The 16,100-nt window shown below is 36.0% G+C and overlaps 1 long non-coding RNA gene across 1 annotated transcript; it reads left to right on the top strand.

Moving 5' to 3' along the window:
• The first annotated feature begins 273 nt into the window (after positions 1 to 273).
• Positions 274 to 11,541, top strand: LOC140607489 (uncharacterized). The gene is made up of 4 exons (XR_012009488.1): positions 274 to 354; positions 8,176 to 8,268; positions 9,522 to 9,676; positions 11,335 to 11,541. It is a non-coding gene; the product is annotated as an uncharacterized lncRNA (long non-coding RNA).
• Positions 11,542 to 16,100: the final 4,559 nt, after the last annotated feature.

Here is a 16,100-nt window from a genome sequence, read left to right as displayed (position 1 = left end):
TTCCCTCCTTTCCCCTATCATCCTCTGCACTATTTCTTATATTCCCATATGCGTGAAGCCATATGATAATTGTCTTTCTCTGTTGACTTATTTCATTCAGCATAATATCCTACAGTTCCATCCACATCAATGTAAATGGTAACTATTCATCCTTTCTGATGGCTGAGTAATATTCCATTGTGTATATATATATATATATATATATATATATATACACATATACCACATCTTCTTTATTCTTTCATATGTTGATGGATATATTGGCTCTTTCCACAGTTTGGCTATTGTGGATACTGCTTCTATGAACATTGGGGTGCAAGTTTCCCGTTGGATCACTATATTTGTATCTTTGGGGTAAGTACCTAGTAGTGCCATTGCTGGGTCATAGGGTAGCTCTATTTTTAACTTGTTAAGGAATCTTCATACTATTTTCCAGAGTGGCTGCACCAACTTGCATTCCAAACAGTGTAAGAAGTTTCCCCTTTCTCCACATGCTTGCCAACATTTGTTGTTTCCTGTTTTGTTAATTTTAGGCATTCTGACTGGTATGAGGTGGTATCTTGTGATTTTGATTTGTATTTCCCTGATGCTAATTGATGTGGAGCATTTTTTCATGAGTCTGTCAGCCATTTGTGTCTCTTCTTTGGAGAAATGTCTGTTCATGTTTTCTGCCCATTTCCTGACAGCCTTTTTTTTTTTTTTTGGCTGTTGAATTGGATAAGTTCTTTATAGATATTAGATACCAGCCCTTTCTCTGATGTGTCATTTGCATAATTTTTCTAAAGTTTTGCTATATTAGGAAAATACAAAATTGTAAAGTTTTAAACACCTAGAAGTATCTCAAAATAAATGAAACAAATATTGTCAGAAATAAAGGAGAAATACATGAATCTATAACTTTTCTAGGAAATATTTATAAATATATTCAGTATTTAGCACATCAAGTAGGCAATATTACATTACTAATATAAAATATAAAATCTTTTCTTATCCCACTTAATAATGATTCTCTGATATTAAAACATAAATATACATGGATATTAAGTGCTTGTGAAACATTTCCATGTAGGTAGGATCTGCTTTCTATATATTTGAGAGCATGATTTTCACCATGTAGAAGTAGGGTAGTAATAACAATAGAAAACTAGAAAATCCCCATGTGCTTGAAAATTAATAAATATTCATCTATATAGCTTAAGCCAAAGAAAGAAAGATACTAAAATTATAAATTATTTAAAGTAAATATTAATTAAAATATGAAGAACACGTGATAAAGCTAACATGAGGATTTGAGAGAAATATGCTATTAAATAAGACAACATAAAGGAAAAAGACCCAAAATGTATGAGATAAGCAACCATTATAGGAAAATATTAACAAAAGAAGAAAACTAAGAGGGGATCCTTGGGTGGCGGTTTAGCACCTGCCTTCGGCCCAGGGCATGATCCTGGAGACCCAGGATGGAGTCCCAAGTCGGGCTCCCTATATGGAGCCTGCTTCTCCCTCTGCCTGTGTCCCTGCCTCTCTGTGTCTCTCATGAATAAATCAATAAAATCTTAAAAAAAATAAAGAAAACCAAGAAAATAGAAAATAATATGGATAACACCAGAGATTAATAAACAGAAAACAAAACAAAAAAAAATAAACAGCATAAATGAGGCAAATTTTCTTTTCAAAATGCTAATAAAGGGATCTCTAGGTGGCTCAGTGGTTTAGCGCCAGCTTTCAGCCCAGGGCATGATCCTGGAGTCCCAGGATCAAGTCCCAATCGGGCTCCCTGGATGGAACCTGCTTCTCCCTCTTCCTGTGTCTCTGCCTCTCTCTCTCTCTCTCTCTTTCTGTCTGTCTTTCATGAATAAATAAATAAAATCTTTTTTTAAATGCTAATAAAGTTCATAAATGTCAAGCAAATCTGATGAACTGAAAATAGAGACTAAGACTGAGAACAAAAGCAAGCTAGAGAGAGGAAAGTAGAAGTGACAGGGAGCCAAAGAGACAAGGAGAGAGACAGAAAGATACAGACTGAATAAGAGAGAACAAAAGAGAAAGAGGAAGGCACAAATGACCCATGTTGGGATTAAATAAAAGAGAGACCAAAAACAGAGAGTGAAAGGTTTTTATGTCAATGAAGTTAAAAATTAAAATAAATTGAATATCTGGAAATATTTAGACAAATATAGTTTATCAATTATATGTGGAATAATGTATGCTACCAAACTGACAACAGTATCTGGAAATATAGCTTATCAAAAGTGGACATTAGAAGAATTTGAAAATCTTAATACTCTAATTACAAGTAAAGGAAGTGAAACTAATTAAAGTCCTTCTATCACTAAAACTCCATAGGGTTCCATCATAGAATTCTAACAATTGAACAACCATTCCCTGGAAAATTACAGGCACATTTTAATCAGGAATATAAGGGCAAATAGAAAGATACTTTCATAAACATAAGTAGAAAATAAATGCAAAGGAAGTATATCAGGGAACTATGTTTTCCAGGAACCAAGTAACCACTATACACAGGAATGGTCATTCACTGAGGATATTGTCATTTGGACTCTGCCACTGCACATTCCCTACTATATTGCAGGACCTCATAGCCCTGGATGCTTGCTACTGTGTCAAGAGGCTCCTCAATCTATAGCATCTTTGTTATATTTTAAATTCCTGAGGGGAAGCATCTAGTTGATCACACTCTTGATATTTGCAGAAGCTATAGTTTGCAGATGTTTAAACATAAATTAAAATGGGACTCTAGTCTTAACTTTTATTTATCTTGGAATGCCACATAAATAAAAAGTATATTTAGATGCTGGCACAAAAAGGAACAAATATCCCTTTAGCTGTCCAACATTTATATGAATCCATTTTATACTTTGGATCTTGCTCCAACACAGAAACACACACACACACAAAATGTTTCCACTCCATATAATACAACTATCCCTTTTATGACTAAAAACGCAGTCACTCTTCTCAAGGGAAAAAACTAAATTTTTATAAGTTACTGCAAACAATCTAGCTGCAAACAATCTAGATCCACAATTTCTAGATCATGTATATTCATTTTTAAGTTCTATCATTCTTACATTCTGAAAATCAAAGAGCAATTTTGTAGTTAATTATAAAATTAACCACCAAAATATATAAAATATTGAAAGAGACACAGTGGCAAGGATAATTCATTAAAATATATAAATATTCACATTACACACTCTATCAACTTTATTATTAAGAACATGTTTCAAATTGAGCATTCGTGAGCATGGAAATTTTGAGCACATTGTATCATTTGGATATAAGTGCAAAGTAGAAGAAATACAGCTCAGACAAGCTGAAGGACCCTAACTGGCACGAGGCTGTCTAGAAAGGTGGCAACTTAGGGTGTGATTCAGGAAATGCATTGGGAACAATCCTCTGAAATGTGATATATATTCTTCAAAAATCAGTCAGGAGGTCTCTTACTTAGTGTTTGAGAACACAAGTTTACAGTATCTTTATCCACTCCCTTAGAAGAAAGAACCTGGCATGTTGCAGATCTTTGGCCATTCAGAAAATTCTCTCTTACTTACTATTTCCTGTAATCCTGTTCTTAAAATATGTATCATTATGGGGCATGTGGTTTGCTCAGTCGGTTAACATCCAACTCTTGATTTCGGCTCAGGTCATGATCTCAGGGTTATGAGATCGATCCCTGGTTAGGGCTCTGTACTAAGCCAGGAGTGGGCTTGAGATTCTCTCTCCCTCTGCCCTTCCCCTCCCTCTCTGTATCTAATAAATAAATAAATGAATTAAAAAATACACACACACACACATATATAGTATCATTATGTTGTGATTTATTTTGTTGACCAGTTAAATGTTGAAATTCCTTGATATCTGAATTGTATTAAAGAATTTAGTTTGTCACATGGCAATGCAGTTTGTGAACTGCACAAAGGCACTGAGCTAGGGGAATGAAGGCTAACTGAAATCCAGTCTGCTCTCAGCTCACTCAGCTCTGTGCTCTGGAATGGGCTGCATCTGCCCCTAGGAAGCACACAAAAATATGTCTTTTATCAGATTTGTCCATCTCCCCTCAGAGTGCATATTTTCTAACTGTACTTCCCAATGTGCAGTTTTTTTCTAATATGTCCACATAATGAAACTTTTTTTTTCTCTAACTGAGGAAAAAAAAAAAGAAACAGACTGGTGGTAGCCCTGGATATAAGTTAGATAATCCTGAGGCAAATGATACAATTTTACTACTCTGGGATTGCTGAGTAAAAGCAATCTTCTTGTGCTTTTTTATCTTATTGCAATGGAGAAAAAGTATTTGTCAGGTCAATAGCTGCTTGCCAGCTAAATTGATTTGTTCCTATAATCAAACTATATCTGGAAGAACAGCAGCATTGGAATGATGATATGATTAGATTTAAGATATTCCACTGTGTTTCTCCAACAGACATTTATCTTTTGCATCAGCCAAGATGAGACTTAAATGGGAATGTGGTATCACCATTCTTGCCTCTTTAAAATTTTGACGTTGACTCTAATATCTGAAGTTTCCCCAGAATTTGGTTTTGCTTTTGATTTTTAATTGTTTTTCCACCCATAATAGTCCTTACTGTGTGTCAGTGAGCTATTATGGTACTTCTGCTGTGCCCTAGGGATACATGTTCAGATTATACATTCTGTTTTACCAATCCTGTCATGAGGGAGATTAGGTCAGATCTCCTTTTATCATCTTGACCTTGGTTTCCCAATAATTGGTATTACCCAAAGGATGGTGTCCAACAGTATTTCCTTCATGTAGGCAAAGTTACCCAGTTGAGTTGCTATAGGCCTCTTTAAGGAAGGTAAAGAGGAACTCGGAGTATACAATCCTCATGCTATTGCAATATTCCTTCTCAAGATTTTTTTCCTCAAGGAAATTTTGGCTAAAGGCAAAAGAAGATATTTAGATATAAGAAAACTTTAGAGAATATGTTTTGACATTGAATATCCCACGCAAAAAAAAAAAAAAAAAAAAAAAGGAATTCTCCAGGCAGATAGGATATGTTACAATTTGGAAGTCTGTGTCTTTAAAAATCATGAGGAACATAGGAAATGTTATACCATTGGATAAATATAAACACTCATTCTTTTTTCTTTACAATTTGTATGTATATTTATAATTTATAAGGTACATGCATGTAAAATCTATAATGACAGCATAAAGCAAACCTCTGGTGATGGGCCAAATCCAGCCTGCAGCTTCTAAATATATAGCCCTCAACCTAAAAATTGCTTTTTTTCTTTACATTTTAAAAAGTTGTAAAAACAAAATAAAATAAAACAAAGCAGAATATGCAATGGAAACTGTATCTGCAGTCTAAAATATTTGCAATTACATTAAAAGATTTCTGATGTTTTTATAGCGGAGTGATATTCCATTATATATGAATATATGTATAATATATATATATATATATACACACACACATATACACCATATATTCTTTATCCTTTCATCAATTGATAGACACTTGAGCCGTTTCCATAATTTAGCTATTGTAGATAATACTTCTGTAAACATTGGTGTTCCATGTATCCCTTTGAATTAGTATTTTTGTATTCTTTGGCTGAGTACGTAGTAGTGCAATAGGTGGATAAAGTAGTTCTATTTTTAACTTTTTGAGGAAAGTTAAAGTTTTCTAGAGTGGCTACCTCACTCTGCATTCCCACCAACAATGCAAGAGGGCTCCCCTTTCTTTGCATCCTTGCCAATAACTGTTGTTTCTTGTTGTTGATTTTAGCCATTCTGACGTGTGAGGTGATATCTCATTTGCAATGACCTGGATAAAGCTAGAGAATATTATGCAAAGATCAGAGAAAGACAAATACCATATGATTTCACTTATATGTGGAATTTAAGGGACAAAACAAACAAGCAAAGGGGGAAAAAGAGAGAGGGGGTAAACACAGAAACAGACTCCTAAACATAGAGAACCAACTGATGGTTTTCAGAAGGAAGGTGGGTGGGGAGATGGGTCATATCAATGATGGGGATTAAGGAGTGTACTTGTTAGGAGCTCTGGATGTTTAATGAAAGTTTTGAATCACTATATTGTACACCCAAAACTAATATTATACAGTATTTTACATAACTGGAATTTAAATAAAAACCTAAATAGGGCTCCTGGGTAGCTTAGTCAGTTAAATGTCAGACTCTTGATTTTGGCTCAGGTATGATCTCAGGCCTGCACTGGGCTCCACACTGGGCATGGAATCTGCTTAAGATTTTCTCTCTCTCCTTCTGTTTCTCCCCTCTCTCTCTGTAAAATAAATTAATTAATTAAATTTAAAAAATGGGAGTGGAAGGTAGGCTTCCAGTTGTAGGATAAATAAGTCACAAATAAACGGTGCAGTGTAGAAAATATAGTTAATGGTATTGTAGTAACATTGTATGGTGAGGAATGGTAGCTACACTTGCAGTGAGCAAAGCATAACATATAAAGATGTTGAATCACTATGCTGTAGCCCTGAAACTAATATAACATTGTGTGTCAACTCTACTCATATGAAAAATAAATAAAATCAAAATCTCCTTGAAAAATGCAAAACAAAAATTCTGACTTTGGCATACAGCTTGTTCTTAGCAGCAGTAGTTTATTAAACCTATATATTGTGAAGATTTCAACATTTTAAATCAAGTGTTATATTAATCCTAGTTGGACTGCAAAGTAAAGCATGCTTATTGCAAACTCTAGAGCAGTTACTTAAAAACACATGAGATTAAAAAATAAATGAGCTGAAGTATCAATAGGTAATTTAATGTAGGTTATATACATAATTTAAAATAGAATTCCAAATAAAATATTTAAATAATCCAAAAGAAAGCAGAAAGGGAGAAATTAAAAGAGACTGACAGAGACAAAATAGTAAAAATGTAGACTTAACTCTAACCATGTAAATAATTACTTTAAATATTAATGGACTATCTTCCTGATCTTGAATTAGGCAATAGTTGCTAGATAAAACACTTGAAAAATAGATAAATAGGGTTTCACTAAAATTAAAAATTGTCTCACTGCAAATTATACCATCATGAAAGTGAAATATAAGCCAAAGAATGGGAGAAAATATTTACAAATCATGAATATCTTAAGTTGCTATTTAGAATATAAAGAACTCTCATTACTCAATAATAAAAAGACAAGTTATTCAATTTTAAAAATAGGCAAATTATTTGAGTAGATATCTCTCCAGAGAAGATAAATAAGTTGGCCATAAGCTTATAAAATGATGCTCAATATCATTAATTACCAGGGAAAGGCAAATCAAAACTATAAGATACCAGTTCACACTCAATAGGATGGATATAAGAAGACAGAAAATAACAAGTATTGTTAATGATACAGAGAAATAAAAACCCTCACATATTGCTTATAGGGATATTAAACAAAAATAAATTGCATTTTATATAGTGGCAGCAAGCAAGTAGTTAAAAATAAAATTTAGGGGTGCGTGGGTTTTTCAGTCTGTTGGGCATCTGACTTTTGGTTCAGCTCAGGTCTTGATCTCAGGGTTGTGAGTTCAAGCCCCATGTCAGGCTCTACACTGGGCATGGAGCCTACTTAAAAAACAAAACAAAACAAATTAAAATAAGTAAAATTTAAAAATCAGTTTTATTTATAATAGCATCAAAAGACTTAAAATATCTAGGATTAAATTTAAGAAAAGATGAGGAAAACCCTTAAAATAAAACATAGCTGAGATAAATTTAACAAGATATATGTAAGTAGAAACACATACTATTTTCATTAACTGGAAAATTCGATATTATTCAGATATTCATTCTACTCATTTTGCTTTACAGATTCAATGTCATCCTAAAGAACCCAAAACTTTCTTTAAACTTGATGGAATGATTAAAATATATATTGAACTGCAAAGGAATTTGAATATACAATGCAATTTTGAAAAGTAAAACAGTCAGAGGCCCTATATCCCTTCATTTCAGAATTAACAATGAAGCTACATAATCAAGACTGTAAGATTAAGCCATAAATATTATGGAAAGAAGGAGATGGAGAAGGAGAGGAATCAATGTAGCACAATAAACAATCTAGTAATAGACACATAATTATATAGTCATTTCATTTTCAACAAAAACACCAAGGTAACCCAATAGATTATTTTTTTTTTCAGGAAATGATGCAAGAATAATTGAATACCCATCACAGAGAAAATGGAAAAATTAAAACTATGAAGAAATATAGAAGAATATATTTGTGACTTGCGGTGAGCCAAGTGTTTCCTATATAAGTCCCAGAAATCAGTAGTTTAAAAGCAAAAGTATATGCATTAGAATGTATATATATGTAAATATATATGAGTATATATTATACAAGCACAGAAGGCTGGTACACAGAATAATACACTCACATAAATAATAAAAAATGACTTATTAAAAAGGAGCAAAGGATTTAATAGACTCTTTGCAAAAGAAGATATTATATAAGTCATTAACGAAATGGAAATTAAATTTACAACCTAACAAATGGATTGAAATAATAAAAAAGATTGACAATAAAAATGTATTTGAAGATGTGGAACAACTGTAATTCCATTTATGGTCTGTGGAAATGTAAAATAATACAATTACTTTAAAAACATTATGGCAGTGTCTTAGTTTCTTCTAAAACTGAACATACACTTAGCATATGTCACAGAAATTTCACTTATAGGTACCCACTCATAAAAAATGAAAACAAATATTTACACAAAAGTTTGTTATATACTAATATTCATGAGAATCTCATTCAGAAGTATCACAAAAAGAAAACAGCTTCCATCAATAACATAATGGATAAACAAACTGGGATATGTTCATGTAATGCAATGTTACTCAGCAACAAAAAGAAACAAACCTGTTTCACACAAAAACAAGAATCAATATCAAAAGCATCTGTTGTGTAAAAAAATGCAAAAGAACAAACTATATGATTTTACTTATGTGGAGTTCTTCACTAGGCACAGTTGATTAATGGTTGGGAAGGATTAAAAGAGAGTTTGTAAGATGGGGTTTGACTGGTAAAATGCATGAGGAAACTTTCTGGAGTCAATGTAATATCTTTTATGTTGATACGCATCTGGGTTTCACAGGTGTAAGCATTTGTCAAAACTCAGCAAAGGGACACTTAATACTTATGTATTTTGTTGTAGGCAAAGTTTGCATTGAAAGAAGAAAACCTGTAAAGAAATATTGGAATTTACCTAATGGGTTACATTTTATAATTTCTAAGTAGAAGTACTCTGATGCCTGCAAATTACTTTAAAACATCAAAAACTACAATGTAATTTTGAATAAAGTATTGGATGCATGGATGTATACATATATGACAAAGCAAATGAAGTAATGTTAATGGTAATTACAAGTGGTAAATAGGTTGGCATTTACTATAAAATACTTTCAGTGTTGCTATATGTTTGAAAAATCTCATGATAAGATTTTGAAGAAATTTTTTTTAACATTTTAATTGTTTATTCACAAGAGACACAAGGAGAGAGGCAGAGATACGGGCAGCGGGAGAAGCAGGCTCCCTGCGGGGAACCCAACCCCGGGACTCCAGGATCACACCCTGGGCTGAAGGCAGCTGCTCAACCACTGAGCCATCCAGAAATCCTGAGTAATGTTTTTAAAAGATGGGTAGGTATTATGTAGATGAGCATGATCAGATGAATTCTAGATAAAGATCCTCGCAGATGGCAAATATAAAAGATTAGTCAATGAACTATGGATCTTATGATTAAATATTCTAGAACTTGGGTCCTAAGTATGAAAATTGTTTAACTTTCAGCCCTCAGTGTGTGTGTGTGTGTGTGTGTGTGTGTGTGTACATATATACACGGAGATATTACACTTAATGTCTTTCAGTTATTGTAAGCACTAAAAACCATAATGAACATGAAAAATGTTTGGCACATATTCTATCCATCAATAACTGTTAGTAAAACAACAGGAGGAAAGACCAAGAATAAGCTGTAAGAAATCCAAGTACTTTCTTTTAGCTGGATTTCATGGAATCAAGTGGCAGATGTGGAAGTAATACCAGGGGAATAGGTTAGGGAATGCAGTAGGAAGAATTCTAACATAGCCTTCACAATTTCCCTACTCTGATGCATATACCCTATATAGTCCACTTCCTCTGGGTATTGCAGATGATGAATATAATAGGATATCACACCCTGATTAGGCTACTTTATATGGCAAAGGTGAAGTGATTTCAGAGATAACAATAAGGTCTCAAAGGGGAGATTATATTGAGGAAGCCTGACTTAATCAAGTGATAGATACCCTTTAGAAGAGGAAATGGGCTCCCCCTGAAGAGAGAATCTCTGGAAGAAGTGTTGAAGAAGTAAGCTGCCAATTTGTAAAAGGTTCACATGCCTAGGACATAAAGATAGACTTTAGGAGCTGACAATGACCCCCACCTGAGTCCAGCAAGAAGTAAGGATCTGGCTCATAGTCACAAGGAAATGAACTCTGCCAATAATCTGAGGGAGACTGGAAGATATTATTTTCCAAGTCAAGCCTCTTGTGGGACCCTAGACTCATTCAACACCTTTATTACAGCCTTGTGAGACCCTGAGCAGAAGACCCAGTTAACCTGTCCCTGGGCTCTGGACCCATAAAACTGATGTGATAAAATATGCTGCTTTTTCAGCAACTGAATTAGTGATCCTTTGTTATGCAGCAATAGAAAACAAATAAGTAAGGTCATGCTTTTGGATGCCAATCTAAATATTCTGAACATTTAATGTTCAATAAGAAAAAGGAAGATCCTGACACTTTGTAACAGAGGAATAGCATAACCTGAGGATTCCATTAGTAGGGAAATTAAGAGGACTGAATAAAAATTTGTCTGGAGGGATCCCTGGGTGGCACAGTGGTTTGGCACCTGCCTTTGGCCCAGGGCGCGATCCTGGAGACCCGGGATCGAATCCCACGTTGGGCTTCCGGTGCATGGAGCCTGCTTCTCCCTCTGCCTGTGTCTCTGCCTCTCTCTCTCTCTCTCTCTCTCTCTCTCTCTCTCTGTGTGTGTGACTATCATAAACAAATAAAAATTTAAAAAAATTTTGTATAGAAATCCTAATATCTCAGTTTCTTAAGACAAAAAAAAGGTTTATTTTTCATAGATGTAATAGTCTGATGTGAGTAGCTTTTTAAGCAACTCATGCTCACTGTCACCCAAGAATCCTGGGTGATTTCATCCTCCAGTTCTATCATCTTGCTGTCCTTTGTCTCCCTCATGGAAAAGAAGAGACAGCATGGAAAATTCATACCCTTGTTCTTTCCTATGTCAGGCAAGAAAGAATATGCGTCACTTCTGCTCAAACCCACTGGTTATAATGAGTCGTGTGTCCTCAGTTTACCTGCAAGAGTGACTGGGAAACATATAGTCCATGGAATATGTGGTGAGTCCAAACTGTTTCTGCCCAGAGAGGAGAAATGCAAAGAGGGAAAAGACATTGTTACATTAGGAGTCTACAAATTATAACCAGCAGGGGAAATCTAGCCTGCTGCCTGTATTTATGAATAAAGTTTTACTGAAATACTACATGCTCTTTTCTTTTCTCTTTTTTCTTTAATGTGTTGTCTATGGCTGCATCTGTATTTTGGCATAGAGTTTAATTATTGCTGACGCTATTTGTCTGGCAAAGACTAACATCTTTGACTCTTTTCAAAGTAGTTTGCCAGCCACATGATTAGAAAGTTAATCATGAGTTTTGAACTGTGAGTGAGTATTAAAGAACCAGTGAAGGAAGGAATGATTGGTAGATGAGAAAGCATATTACTAAAATAGATATAACTAACTCCTTCTAGAAGTTTTCTGATGAAAATAGAAAAACATGTTCTTGAACTTTGCTACTCATTTACCTATTTATTGGTTGTTTCTTATATTTTATTTTGTCAAATATTTATTTTGTAAAATGTGAGGATATTGTGAACCATGATTAAACTCTGAAGGTGCAGGTACATGGCGAGATAATTAAGGAAGTAAGTCTCTGGAGCAGTCAGGATAGGATGAGATTATAAATGTCAGTGGAAGGACCAGCCCTGGTAAAGTATGACAGCATTAAAATCCCCCTAAGACAAATTTGAAAAGAGAAGAAAGAGATAAGTATATGGCATTTTTACAAATACTCTTTTTTTCTGACTTCAAATTTAATTTTGGACATAATACAGCCTATAGAAATTAGAAAAAGAGAAAATGAATTTCTCCCATAATCATCTCATCTCCCCATGAACAATTGTTGATAAACAACATTTATTTTGTATATTTCTGGGCATACATTAACACACATAATTTGTTTATTTTTAATATAAATGGGATCATAAATATAAATTGTTATTTGCTTTCTTTAATTTGCAATGATGTATAACATGACACAGAAGACCTCTTCTATGGATACTCCAGGTTCTAAGTTACCAAAGCATACTGATGTACATTTGTTTCTAATTTTAGTTATGAAGATACTGCAATTAGTATGCCTATCGATAAGCACTTCTTATTAATATTTCTATAAAAAATATCAGAGGTGGAATCCATACTATTTTTTATAAGATTTTATTTATTTGAGAGAGAGAGAGAGAGAGAGAAGCAGAGACACAGGCAGAGGGAGAAGCAGGCTCCATGCAGGGAGCCCAATGTGGGACTCGATCCCGAGTCTCCAGGATGAGGCCCTGGGCTGAAAGCAGCGCTAAACCACTGAGCCACCTGGGCTGCCCTCCATACTAATTTTAATCCGAAAAAGAAATGTTGAAGGATTGTACATTGAATTGTGCTGATACTATCCAGTAAGAAGCAAGCAAATTCAAGAGCTGCCTATAAGAGAAAACGGCTCTGTTCAGGACTTGAAGAGAATGGAGAAACTCCGAAACAACTAATGCTACATGACACTAATCTTGCAATATTTTTTCATATTATAGTACAATTTTATCCTTTTACCCCTAAAGCCTTATATAGCTTCTGATGTTCCACAACTAACCATAAAATGCATTTTTCATTGCCGTAAGAATGCAATGGCTGACAGCAGAGCTAATCTTGCCATAGTCCTATAGCCTTTTCTTTGTTCTTTTGTCTGGATGCCATGTTAAGCTACTTTTAAAAGCTCTTGAAAAGAAGGGTAGCACACCACAAATCTGAAAGTGTCTGATTTTTTCACATTGACTTGAATGAGGGAAGTATAAACTATTCAAAATTCTGTAGTTGGGTGACCTCCAGGGGGGCACGGCAAGATGGCAGAGGAGTAGGGTCCCCAAGTCACCTGGCCCCACCAACTTACCTAGATTACTTTCAATTCATCCTGAAAAACCTATGAATTCAACCTGAGAATCAAAGAGAGAACAGCTGGAATGCTATAGAGAGAAGAGTTTGCACTTCTAACAAGGTAGGAAGGTGGGAAAAAATAAAATAAAAAAAGAATCAAGTAGGGGAGGGGCCCCTGTGAAGACCCAGGCTAAAGCTGGGTGAGAGCCTCCTGGGACAGGAAAGCCCCGCCCTGGAGAAGCAGGACCTTAAAAATCCGCACCAGAATCTTCCCCGATGAAAAGGTGCTCAGCAGGGAAACTGGTCAGAACCACAGGAGAGGCAGTGGAGCCTCGAGGTTCCCGGAGTCACTGATAAAGGAAACGTGCCCGGGGGAGAGTGCACCACAAACCGTGGGCTGAGCTTGGTAAAGGGCTGGGCGCACTCCCAGCAGGACCTCTAGGAAAAGCTGGTAGGTCAGGCGGGGACTCTGGGGGAGGGGGCTGCGCCCTGCTGCTTTCTGGAGCTGCAGTCCTGGGAGTGCAATTCCAGCAGCACAGGTTCCAAAGCCCAGGGATCTGAGTGGACAAAACCCAGGATCCTGTAGTCCCCCTGGGACAGGCAGAGGCGGGGAAGGAACAGGACAGCAAGGACGCTCCTGCCATGGGAGGCCCCCAAGCTGTGCAGGTGGGCACACACACCGCCCCACCCCTGCCACCCCAGGAGCACCTAGGCCAGTGCAGACTGGGAGCTGCGGTAGTTACAGTGGGACCTGACTCCAGGACTGGAGACCCGGCTGCTGCCAGTGTGGTTGTTCTTCCTGGTGTCACCCTGTGCCTGGAAAAGAGCAGAGCCACCTGGGAACAGGGGCCTCACAGAATAAACAGCTCCCACTGAGCCCTGCACACACCTGAGAGTCAGCACAGCAGGACCCTCCCCCAGAGAACCAGCTGGAAGAACAGGGGAAGAGCAAGTTCTTGGTGGAGCAGTGCTGGAAAGCTCCAGGGGAAGTCAAGGGATTTACAGTATATACAATCAGAGGATACCCCTCCTTGTTTTTGTGTTTTTGTTTTTGTTTTTTCTTTTATTTTTATTTTTCTTTTTCTTCCTTTTTCCAATATTACTCATTTTTAGCCACTCTGCACTGAGCAAAATGACTAGAAAGAGAATTCACCACAAAAGAAAGAATCAGAAACAATACTCACTGCAACAGAATTACAGAATTTGGATTACAATTCGATGTCAGAAAGCCAATTCAAAAGCACAATTATAAAGCTACTGGTGGCTCTGGAAAAAAGCATAAAGGATTCAAGAGACTTCATGACTACAGAATTTATATCTAATCAGGCTGAAATTAAAAATCAATTAAATGAGATGAAATCCAAACTGGAAGTCCTAACGACAGGGGTTAATGAGGTAGAAGAACGAGAAAGTGACATAGAAGACAAGTTGATGGCAAGGAGGAAGCTGAGGAAAAAAGAGAAAAACATTAAAAGACTATGAGGAAAGGTTAAGGGAAATAAATGACAGTCTCAGAAGGAAAAATCTACATTTAATGGGGGTTCCAGAGGGCACCAAGAGGGACGGAGGGACAGAAAGCATATATGAACAAATCATAGCTGAGAACTTCCCTAACTTGGGGAGGGAAACAGGCATTCAGATCCAGGAGATTGAGAAATCCCCCCCCCCCAAAATCGATAATAACTGTTCAATAACTTGACATCTAATAGTGAAACTTGCAAATTCCAAAGATAAAAAGAAAATGCTTAAAGCAACAAGAAACAAGAAACCCCTAATTTATATGGGGAGAAATATTAGATTAACAGCAGACCTCTTCACAGTGACCTGGCAGGCCAGAATGGCTGGCAGGATATATTCAGAGTCCTAAATGAGAAGAACATATGGCCAAGAATACTCTATCCAGCAAGGCTCTCTTTCAAAATGGAAGGAGAGATAAGAGAGCTTCCAAGATAGGCAGAAACTGAAAGAACATGTGGCCACCAAACCAGCTCTGCAAGAAATATTAAGGGGGACTCTGTAAAAAAGAAAGAGGACGTCCAAAGAAACAATACACAAAAACGGACTGAATAGGTATTATGATGACACTAAATTCATATCTTTCAGTAGTAACTCTGAACGTGAATGGGCTTAATGATCCCATCAAAAGGCACAGGGTTTCAGACTGGATAAAAAAGCGAGACCCATTGATTTCCTGTCTACAAGAGAGTCATTTTAGACATAAGGACACCTACAGCCTGAAAATAAAAGGTTGAAAAATCATATACCATTCAAATGGTCCTCAAAAGAAAGCAGGGGTAGCAATGGTCATAGCCTGAAAATAAAAGGTTGGAAAACCATATACCATTCAAATGGTCCTCAAAAGAAAGCAGGGGTAACAATTGTCATAGCAGATAAATTAAAGTTTATCCCAAAGACTGTAGTAAGAGATGAAGAGGGACACTATATCATACTTAAAGAGTCGATCCAACAAGAGGACCTAACAATCATGAATATTTATGCCCCTAATGTGGAAGCTGCCAAGTATATCAATCAATTAATAACCAAAGTTAATACATACTTAGATAATACACAAATAATGTGAGACTTCAACATGACACTTTCTATAAATCACAGCTATTCTAAGCACAACGTCACCAAAGAAACAAGAGCTTTAAATGATACACCGGACCAGATGGATTTCACAGATATTTAAAGAACTTTACATCCCAATGCAACTGAATACACATTCTTCTCAAGCGCACATGGAACTTTCTCCAGAATAGACCACATACTGGGTCACAGATCAGGTCTCAACTGACA

Source organism: Canis lupus, chromosome 16 (genome assembly GCF_048164855.1).
Source record: "Canis lupus baileyi chromosome 16, mCanLup2.hap1, whole genome shotgun sequence".
NCBI lineage: Eukaryota > Metazoa > Chordata > Mammalia > Carnivora > Canidae > Canis > Canis lupus.
This window is presented reverse-complemented; position numbering and strand designations above follow the sequence as displayed.